The sequence below is a fragment of the Ammodytes marinus genome (genome assembly GCF_949987685.1).
Source record: "Ammodytes marinus genome assembly, chromosome: 7".
Lineage (NCBI taxonomy): Eukaryota > Metazoa > Chordata > Actinopteri > Uranoscopiformes > Ammodytidae > Ammodytes > Ammodytes marinus.
The window spans coordinates 20,328,610-20,338,384 of NC_137211.1; positions in this window are offsets into that span (position 1 = coordinate 20,328,610).

A 9,775-nucleotide genomic window follows, 5' to 3' on the forward strand; every position below is an offset into this window, starting at 1 on the left:
CTACTCAAAATCTTAATTTCTATTGCTCGTGGCAGGATATTTTTTTGCTAAGCAAACTTTGGTATAAATAAGAACATATGAAGGCAGATGAGAGGAGCCAATGCTGAGTTTATCCTAACCTCAGAAGTTAAAACTATATTTGTTATAGCTGACCTTGGTTCTGGGATTTTAAAATTGTATTTCTAAAATGGGAAGAACAAGTTCCCTGCTTGAGCTGCTGCCTTCACGACCCGAACCCGGATAAGCGGTTGAAGATGAGATGAGAAAATGTCTCGCCTCAGAAGCTAGTCAGGCCGGTTTTTAATTTATTTTATTTCATCAGTGACTCATGGCAAAATGTACCAACAGGCCTGCCACATAACGATAATGTATCTTCAAAATAAAACACACACCATATTCTTTATTTTTATGGCCTTTTCCTGTAAATTTTAGTAATTATAAGTCATAGAGTAAATAAACAATTGTTTTGCTTATGAGACACTTGTTAAATTTGTTATCTTGAGAGTTAAAGGTAAAAAAATATATAAAAAAACAAATAAATAACACATCACTTAACTGCATTTGTTTCCGGAAATAAGATGAATGTGAAACAGGAGAAAGAGAGGAGCTTTGCAGAAAAAGGATGTACAGAGGGTTGAGATAATAAGAGATAAGATTTATAAGTCATTCTGATGTTTTTAAAAAAAAATCCTGTTTAATTGTGTTTAATTTGGTCCACCAGCAAGATATTAATCATGGGCGATACCTGCCAGTAGCCTAGTGCGTCATGTACAATAGGAAAAACATGAATACATGGGTGGAGAAACATAAAGAATGCTGATACTTCACAGGTGCATTACGTCAAAAAATTAAGCAATTAACCTCCAATTGGCTCTTAGGACACTGAATGGTGACACTGTAAAACCGGGATCACACCCAAACTCTTATGTTTGTAGGCATGCATGTGTAATTTATTTAATACCTCTGCAGTATATAAAGTACAGCTGCCCTAATAAGTGTAGTATCACTATCAAGGAAAACGTATTTGCTGTGCTTGGCTGTTCACCATGAAGTTTATCCTTTCCTTGTCCCTTATCTGGGCATTCTCCAGCATAGGTAAGTCCATGTTTTCTGAGGCAATAGAAAGCCTAATCTAAAATGTACAAGTAGTTTTTTTTTATGTTGTAAGAATTAAAATGGTATGGTACAGCAGTATAAAGAAGCTGTTTACCACGATGGTGTGAGAGAGAAAAATGGAGGCGGTGATGGATTTTCTTTGTTTTATTCAGAAAAAACTCAGTTATTCTTTCAGAAAAAACTTGGAAAATGTTTTCTTCTCAGTCGACGAACACATCTGTTCATAATAAGGCTTGATCAACTTTGTTACATATCCAAGTGATCTGTGAACAAGATATCTGTCTCCTGACACATAATTTACCATGTCAGCTTGCTACATAATTGTAATAAGCGTTAGTAGGGGAGAACGGGGTAATTTGTCACGCGGGTTGGTTGTCACAATCGTTATATCTCGGAACCAGAAGGCGCTGTCTGTGAAATTTTGGTATGTAAATATCCAGAATTGGGATCAGAGGTCACCTACATAGTCTTCCTTGGAGTTAGACTGCTGAATTTGAGGTGAGAAGACTGTTTGTGTTTTTCATGTCAAATTGAAAATATTTAGCTCCTCAGTATTTTTCTTCTAGGCTTTTACACAATGGGTTTATAACAAAACACTTGTTACCCATACAAAGTGTGAAGGGTAAACTATAGTTTAGATTGTGGTTAGCAAGCTAATTAGTTGTCAGATGGTTGCTGGCCTTGATGTTAGCAAGAAATTCAAGTTGGGGTTGGTCGTCAAATTTTTTGGGGGGTTGGTTGTCACATGTTATCTCAAGGCTGCAGCTAGAAAAGGAACCCAATAACGAAATAAATTGTCATACTGTATCCTCACTGACACCCCAGAGAAGGAAAGAATAGAGCAGGAAAAGGCAGCTAGAATGCAAAAGAAAAAATGACAACAAAATCAAAACAACCCAGTGCATCTCAAACTAGACCAGCTGCCAAGGCTACAGTAAGTTATGTAGGCCTATTTGTCAACTTGACAATGCAATTAAACTTTCTAATTTAGTTCTACTTGCTTGCCTTCTTTTTAAGATTATTCCCATTAAGATAACATTGTGACAAACAACCCCATAGTGTTTGACAACCGACCCCTTGATGGGGTTGGTTGTCACAATGTGTAAGGGTGTCTTTGATGATTAATTTCTTCTTTATTACAATAAGATAGAAAAAGTGAGGGGTACACATTTCAACCAACACCTTAAGCTTCAATTTAATGTAGGAATGACAATTGAAAGATGTTTAGGTGATAAGCAATTCTCACTAGAGTAAAAAGTGTGCCTACTTACAACGTTCTCCCTACATCAAATACACTTTGAAATAAATGTATTCTATTTTAAAAGAAAACACCACACCATTGCTTGGATAAAGTGATTCATTTGTGCACCGGGAACGTTTAGTAATATAATGTCAAAGTATGATTAAATTAGGTCATCCATGGTAGGCCAACTCCACGTTTGGGGTTTGATCATGTTGATCAAACCCCAAATATGTTGATCAAACCTTTTAAAATTAACAGATGTTTTCCTCGACGGAAAAACAATATATTTCAGAGTTTTTTTCTCAGAGAATATCTGAGATATAATTTTTCTTGAATAAAATCAATTAAAAATAGAAAACCCAGGGGGCGCCCTTAGCTCAGTTGGTAGAGCGTCCCCCCCATGGGCCTTGGCCAGCAGCGGACCCGGGTTCGATCCCAGCCCGCGGTCGTTCTCTGCATGTCACTCCCCTCTTTGCCCCATTTCAACTGTGTCTCTACACTATCAATAAAGCATAATAATAGCAAAAAAATTAAAAATAAATATATATATAGAAAACCTCTGTGACCCGGCTACATTGTTTTGTTATGTAATTTACAGATAAGGACAATTTAAGATATTAAATACAAATAAATTATGAATAAATAAATGTACATTTAAATCTAGACATGACTAGACTAGACTTTGTACATTATTAATGTAAGAGCAGAGGTAAAGAGTCAAACAGTTAAATAAAAAATAAATAATCCATTGCGAACGATTACAGCAGCATGTTATTTATAAATAATTTGCAAAATGAAATAATAGAATTTCAGATGTGATCATCATTAATGAACTATTTTGCCTGTCAACTACAACAACAGCTGCCCAAACAACAGGAAGGAATTCAACAACAAAAACGATGGCTGCGACGACAACAACCGTTGTCCTGAAAGAAACGACTGCAGCCCCGACAACAACGACAGTTGTACCAACAACCACCACAACTGCAGCTCGGCCTACCACAACTGCCCCTCCAACTTCCACAACTGCCGCTCCAATGTCCACAACTGCACTTCCAACATCTATAACTGTCCCTCCAACTACCACAACTGCACCTCCAACAACCACAACTGCAGCTCCAACTTCCACAACTGCACCTCCCACTTCCACAACTTCTGCTCCAACAACCACAACTGTGGCTCCAACCTCTACAACTGTCCCTCCAACCACAACAACTGTCCCTCCAACCACAACAACTGCCCCTCCAACTACCACAACTTCAGCTTCAACTACCACAAGTGCGCCTCCAACTACCACAACTTCAGCTCCAACTACCACAACTGTGGCTCCAACAACCACAACTGCCGCTCTGACAACCACAACTGTCCCTCCAACCACCACAACTGTGGCTCCAACTTCCAAAACTGCACCTCCAACTTCCTCAACTGCTGCTCAAACAACCACAACTGCTGCTCAAACCACTACAACTGTCCCTTCAACCACAACAACTGCCCCCCCAACAACCACAACTTCAGCTCCAACTACCACAACTGTTGCTCCAACTACCACAACTGCCCCTCCAACTACCACAACTGCAGCTCCAACTTCCACAACTGCACCTCCAACTTCCACAACTGCTGCTCCAACTACCACAACTGTGGCTCCAACTACCACAACTGCAGCTCCAACAACCACAACTGCCCCCCCAACAACATCAACTTCAGCTCCAACTACCACAACTGTGGCTCCAACTACCACAACTACCCCTCCAACTACCACAACTTCAGCTTCAACTACCACAAGTGCGCCTCCAACTACCACAACTGCAGCTCCAACTTCCACAACTGCACCTCCAACTACCACAACTTCAGCTTCAACTACCACAAGTGCGCCTCCAACTACCACAACTGCAGCTCCAGCTTCCACAACTGCACCTCCAACTTCCACAACTGCTGCTCCAACTACCACAACTGTGGCTCCAACTACCACAACTGCAGCTCCAACAACCACAACTGCCCCCCCAACAACCACAACTTCAGCTCCAACAACCACAACTGTGGCTCCAACCTCTACAACTGTCCCTCCAACCACAACAACTGTCCCTCCAACCACAACAACTGCCCCTCCAACTACCACAACTTCAGCTTCAACTACCACAAGTGCGCCTCCAACTACCACAACTTCAGCTCCAACTACCACAACTGTGGCTCCAACAACCACAACTGCCGCTCCGACAACCACAACTGTCCCTCCAACCACCACAACTGTGGCTCCAACTTCCAAAACTGCACCTCCAACTTCCTCAACTGCTGCTCAAACAACCACAACTGCTGCTCAAACCTCTACAACTGTACCTTCAACCACAACAACTGCCCCCCCAACAACCACAACTTCAGCTCCAACTACCACAACTGTTGCTCCAACTACCACAACTGCCCCTCCAACTACCACAACTGCAGCTCCAACTTCCACAACTGCACCTCCAACTTCCACAACTGCTGCTCCAACTACCACAACTGTGGCTCCAACTACCACAACTGCAGCTCCAACAACCACAACTGCCCCCCCAACTTCCACAACTGCTGCTCCAACAACCACAACTGCGGCTCCAACCTCTACAACTGTCCCTCAAACCACAACAACTGTCACTCCAACCACAATAATTGCCGCTCCAACTACCACAAATTCAGCTCCAACTACCACAACTGCAGCTTCAACAACCACAACTGCCCCCCCAACAACCACAACTTCAGCTCCAACTACCACAACTGTGGCTCCAACTACCACAACTGCTTCTCCAACTTCCACAACTGCTGCTACAACAACCACAACTGCGGCTCCAACCTCTAAAACTGTCCCTCCAACCACAACAACTGTCACTCCAACCACAACAACTGCCCCTCCAACCACCAAAACTGCCACTCCAACAACGACAACTGTCCCTCAAACCACCACAACTATGGCTCCAATTTCCACAACTTCAGCTCCAACTACCACAACTGTTGCTCCAACTACCACAACTGCCCCTCCAACTACCACAACTGCAGCTCCAACTTCCACAACTGCACCTCCCACTTCCACAACTTCTGCTCCAACAACCACAACTGTGGCTCCAACCTCTACAACTGTCCCTCCAACCACAACAACTGTCCCTCCAACCACAACAACTGCCCCTCCAACTACCACAACTTCAGCTTCAACTACCACAAGTGCGCCTCCAACTACCACAACTTCAGCTCCAACTACCACAACTGTGGCTCCAACAACCACAACTGCCGCTCTGACAAACACAACTGTCCCTCCAACCACCACAACTGTGGCTCCAACTTCCAAAACTGCACCTCCAACTTCCTCAACTGCTGCTCAAACAACCACAACTGCTGCTCAAACCTCTACAACTGTCCCTTCAACCACAACAACTGCCCCCCCAACAACCACAACTTCAGCTCCAACTACCACAACTGTTGCTCCAACTACCACAACTGCCCCTCCAACTACCACAACTGCAGCTTCAACTTCCACAACTGCACCTCCAACTTCCACAACTGCTGCTCCAACTACCACAACTGTGGCTCCAACTACCACAACTGCAGCTCCAACAACCACAACTGCCCCCCCAACAACATCAACTTCAGCTCCAACTACCACAACTGTGGCTCCAACTACCACAACTTCAGCTTCAACTACCACAAGTGCGCCTCCAACTACCACAACTGCAGCTCCAACTTCCACAACTGCACCTCCAACTACCACAACTTCAGCTTCAACTACCACAAGTGCGCCTCCAACTACCACAACTGCAGCTCCAACTTCCACAACTGCACCTCCAACTTCCACAACTGCTGCTCCAACTACCACAACTGTGGCTCCAACTACCACAACTGCAGCTCCAACAACCACAACTGCGCCCCCAACAACCACAACTTCAGCTCCAACAACCACAACTGTGGCTCCAACCTCTACAACTGTCCCTCCAACCACAACAACTGTCCCTCCAACCACAACAACTGCCCCTCCAACTACCACAACTTCAGCTCCAACTACCACAACTGTGGCTCCAACAACCACAACTGCCGCTCTGACAACCACAACTGTCCCTCCAACCACCACAACTGTGGCTCCAACTTCCAAAACTGCACCTCTAACTTCCTCAACTGCTGCTCAAACAACCACAACTGCTGCTCAAACCTCTACAACTGTCCCTTCAACCACAACAACTGCACCCCCAACAACCACAACTTCAGCTCCAACTACCACAACTGTTGCTCCAACTACCACAACTGCCCCTCCAACTACCACAACTGCAGCTCCAACTTCCACAACTGCACCTCCAACTTCCACAACTGCTGCTCCAACTACCACAACTGTGGCTCCAACTACCACAATTGCAGCTCCAACAACCACAACTGCCCCCCCAACTTCCACAACTGCTGCTCCAACAACCACAACTGCGGCTCCAACCTCTACAACTGTCCCTCAAACCACAACAACTGTCACTCCAACCACAATAACTGCCCCTCCAACTACCACAAATTCAGCTCCAACTACCACAACTGCAGCCCCAACAACCACAACTGCCCCCCCAACAACCACAACTTCAGCTCCAACTACCACAACTGTGGCTCCAACTACCACAACTGCTTCTCCAACTTCCACAACTGCTGCTACAACAACCACAACTGCGGCTCCAACCTCTACAACTGTCCCTCCAACCACAACAACTGTCACTCCAACCACAACAACTGCCCCTCCAACCACCAAAACTGCCACTCCAACAACCACAACTGTCCCTCAAACCACCACAACTATGGCTCCAATTTCCACAACTGCTTCTCCAACAACCACAACTGCACCTCCAACTACCACAACTGTCCCTCCAACTACCACAACTGCTGATCCAACAACCTCAACTGTAGCTCAAACCTCTACAACTGTCCCTGCAACCACAACAACTGCCCCCCCAACTACCACAAATTCAGCTCTAACTACCACAATTTTGGCTCCAACTACCACAACTGCAGCTCCAACTTCCACAACTGCACCTCCAACTTCCACAACTGCTGCTCCAAAAACCACAACTGCGCCTCCAACTACCACAACTGCTGCTCCAACTACCACAACTGCCCCTCCAACTACAACAATTACCCCTCCAACCAACACAGCTGCAGCTCCATCAACGACAACTGCAGCTCCAACAACAACTGCCCCTCCAACCTCTTCAACTGTCCCTCCAACCACATCAACTGCCCCTCCAACTACCACAATTTCAGCTTCAACTACCACAACTGCGCCTGCAACTACCACAACTGCAGCTCCAGCAACCACAACTGTGACTCCAACTACCACAACTTCAGCTCCAACTACCACAACTGCTTCTCCAACTACCACAACTGCAGCTCCAACAATCACAACTATGGCGCCAACTACCACAACTGCAGCTTCAACCACCTCAACTTCCGCTCCAACAACCACAACTACCGCTCCAACAACCACAAATGTCCCTCCAACCACCACAACTGCACCTCTAACTTCCACAACTGCACCTACAACTTCAACAACTGCTGTTCCAACAACCACAACTGCTGCTCCAACTACCACAACTGAAGCTCCAACTTCCACAACTGCACCTCCAACTACCACAACTGCCCCTCCAACTACCACAACTGCTGCTCCAACAACCACAACTGAGGCTCCAACTTCCACAACTGCAGCTCCAACAACCACAACTGCCCCTCCTACCACCACAACTGCAGCTCCATCAACAACAACTGCAGCTCCAACAACAACAACTGCAGCTCCAACAACAACTGCCCCTCCAACCTCTACAACTGTATCTCCAACTACCACAACTGCTGCTACAGCAACCACAACTGCGGCTTCAACTACAACAACAGCAACTCCAACTTCCACAACTGCACCTCCAACTTCCACAACTGCTGCTCCAACAACCACAACTGCGGCTCAAACCTCTACAAATGTCCCTCCAACCACAACAACTGCCCCCCCAACTACCACAACTTCGGCTCCAACTACCACAACTGTTGCTCCAACAACCACAACTGCTGCTCCAACAACCACAACTGCAGCTCCAACTACCACAAGTGCAGCTCAAACTACCACAACTGCAGCTCCAACTATCACAACTGCCTCTCCAACCACAACAACTGCCCCCCCAACAACCACAACTTCAGCTCCAACTACCACAACTGTGGCTCCAACTACCACAACTGCCCCTCCAACTACCACAACTGCAGCTCCAACTTCCACAACTGCAACTCCAACCACAACAACTGTCCCTCCAATCACAACAACTGCCCCTCCAACTACCACAACTTCAGCTTCAACTACCACAAGTGCACCTCCAACTACCACAACTTCAGCTCCAACTACCACAACTGTGGCTCCAACAACCACAACTGCCGCTCCAACAGACACAACTGCCGCTCCGACAACCACAACTGTCCCTCCAACCACCACAATTGTGGCTCCAACTTCCAAAACTGCACCTCAAACTTCCTCAACTGCTGCTCAAACAACCACAACTGCTACTCAAACCTCTACAACTGTCCCATCAACCACAACAACTGCCCCCCCAACAACCACAACTTCAACTCCAACTACCACAACTGTTGCTCCAACTACCACAACTGCCCCTCCAACTACCACAACTGCAGCTCCAACTTCCACAACTGCACCTCCAAGTTCCACAACTGCTGCTCCAACTACCACAACTGTGGCTCCAACTACCACAACTGCAGCTCCAACAACCACAACTACCCCCCCAACAACCACAACTTCAGCTCCAACTACCACAACTGTGGCTCCAACTACCACAACTGCAGCTCCAACTTCCACAACTGCTTCTCCAACTTCCACAACTGCTGCTCCTACAACCACAACTGCGGCTCCAACCTCTACAACTGTCCCTCCAACCACAACAACTGTCACTCCAACCACAACAACTGCCCCTCCAACTACCACAACTTCAGCTTCAACTACCACAACTCCACCTCCAACTACCACTACTTCAGCTCCAACTACCACAACTGCGACTCCAACTACCACAACTTCAGCTCCAACTACCAAAACTGCTTCTCCAACTACCACAACTGCAGCTCCAACAATCACAACTATGGCCCCAACTACCACAACTGCAGCTTCAACCACCTCAACTTCCGTTCCAACAACCACAACTACCGCTCAAACAACAACAACTGTCCCTCCAACCACCAGAACTGCACCTCCAACTTCCACAACTGCACCTACAACTTCAACAACTGCTGTTCCAACAACCACAACTGCGGCTCCAACAACCACAACTGCACCTCCAACTTCCACAACTGCACCTACAACTTCAACAACTGCTGTTCCAACAACCACAACTGCGGCTCCAACTACCACTACTTCAGCTCCAAGTACCACAACTGCGACTCCAA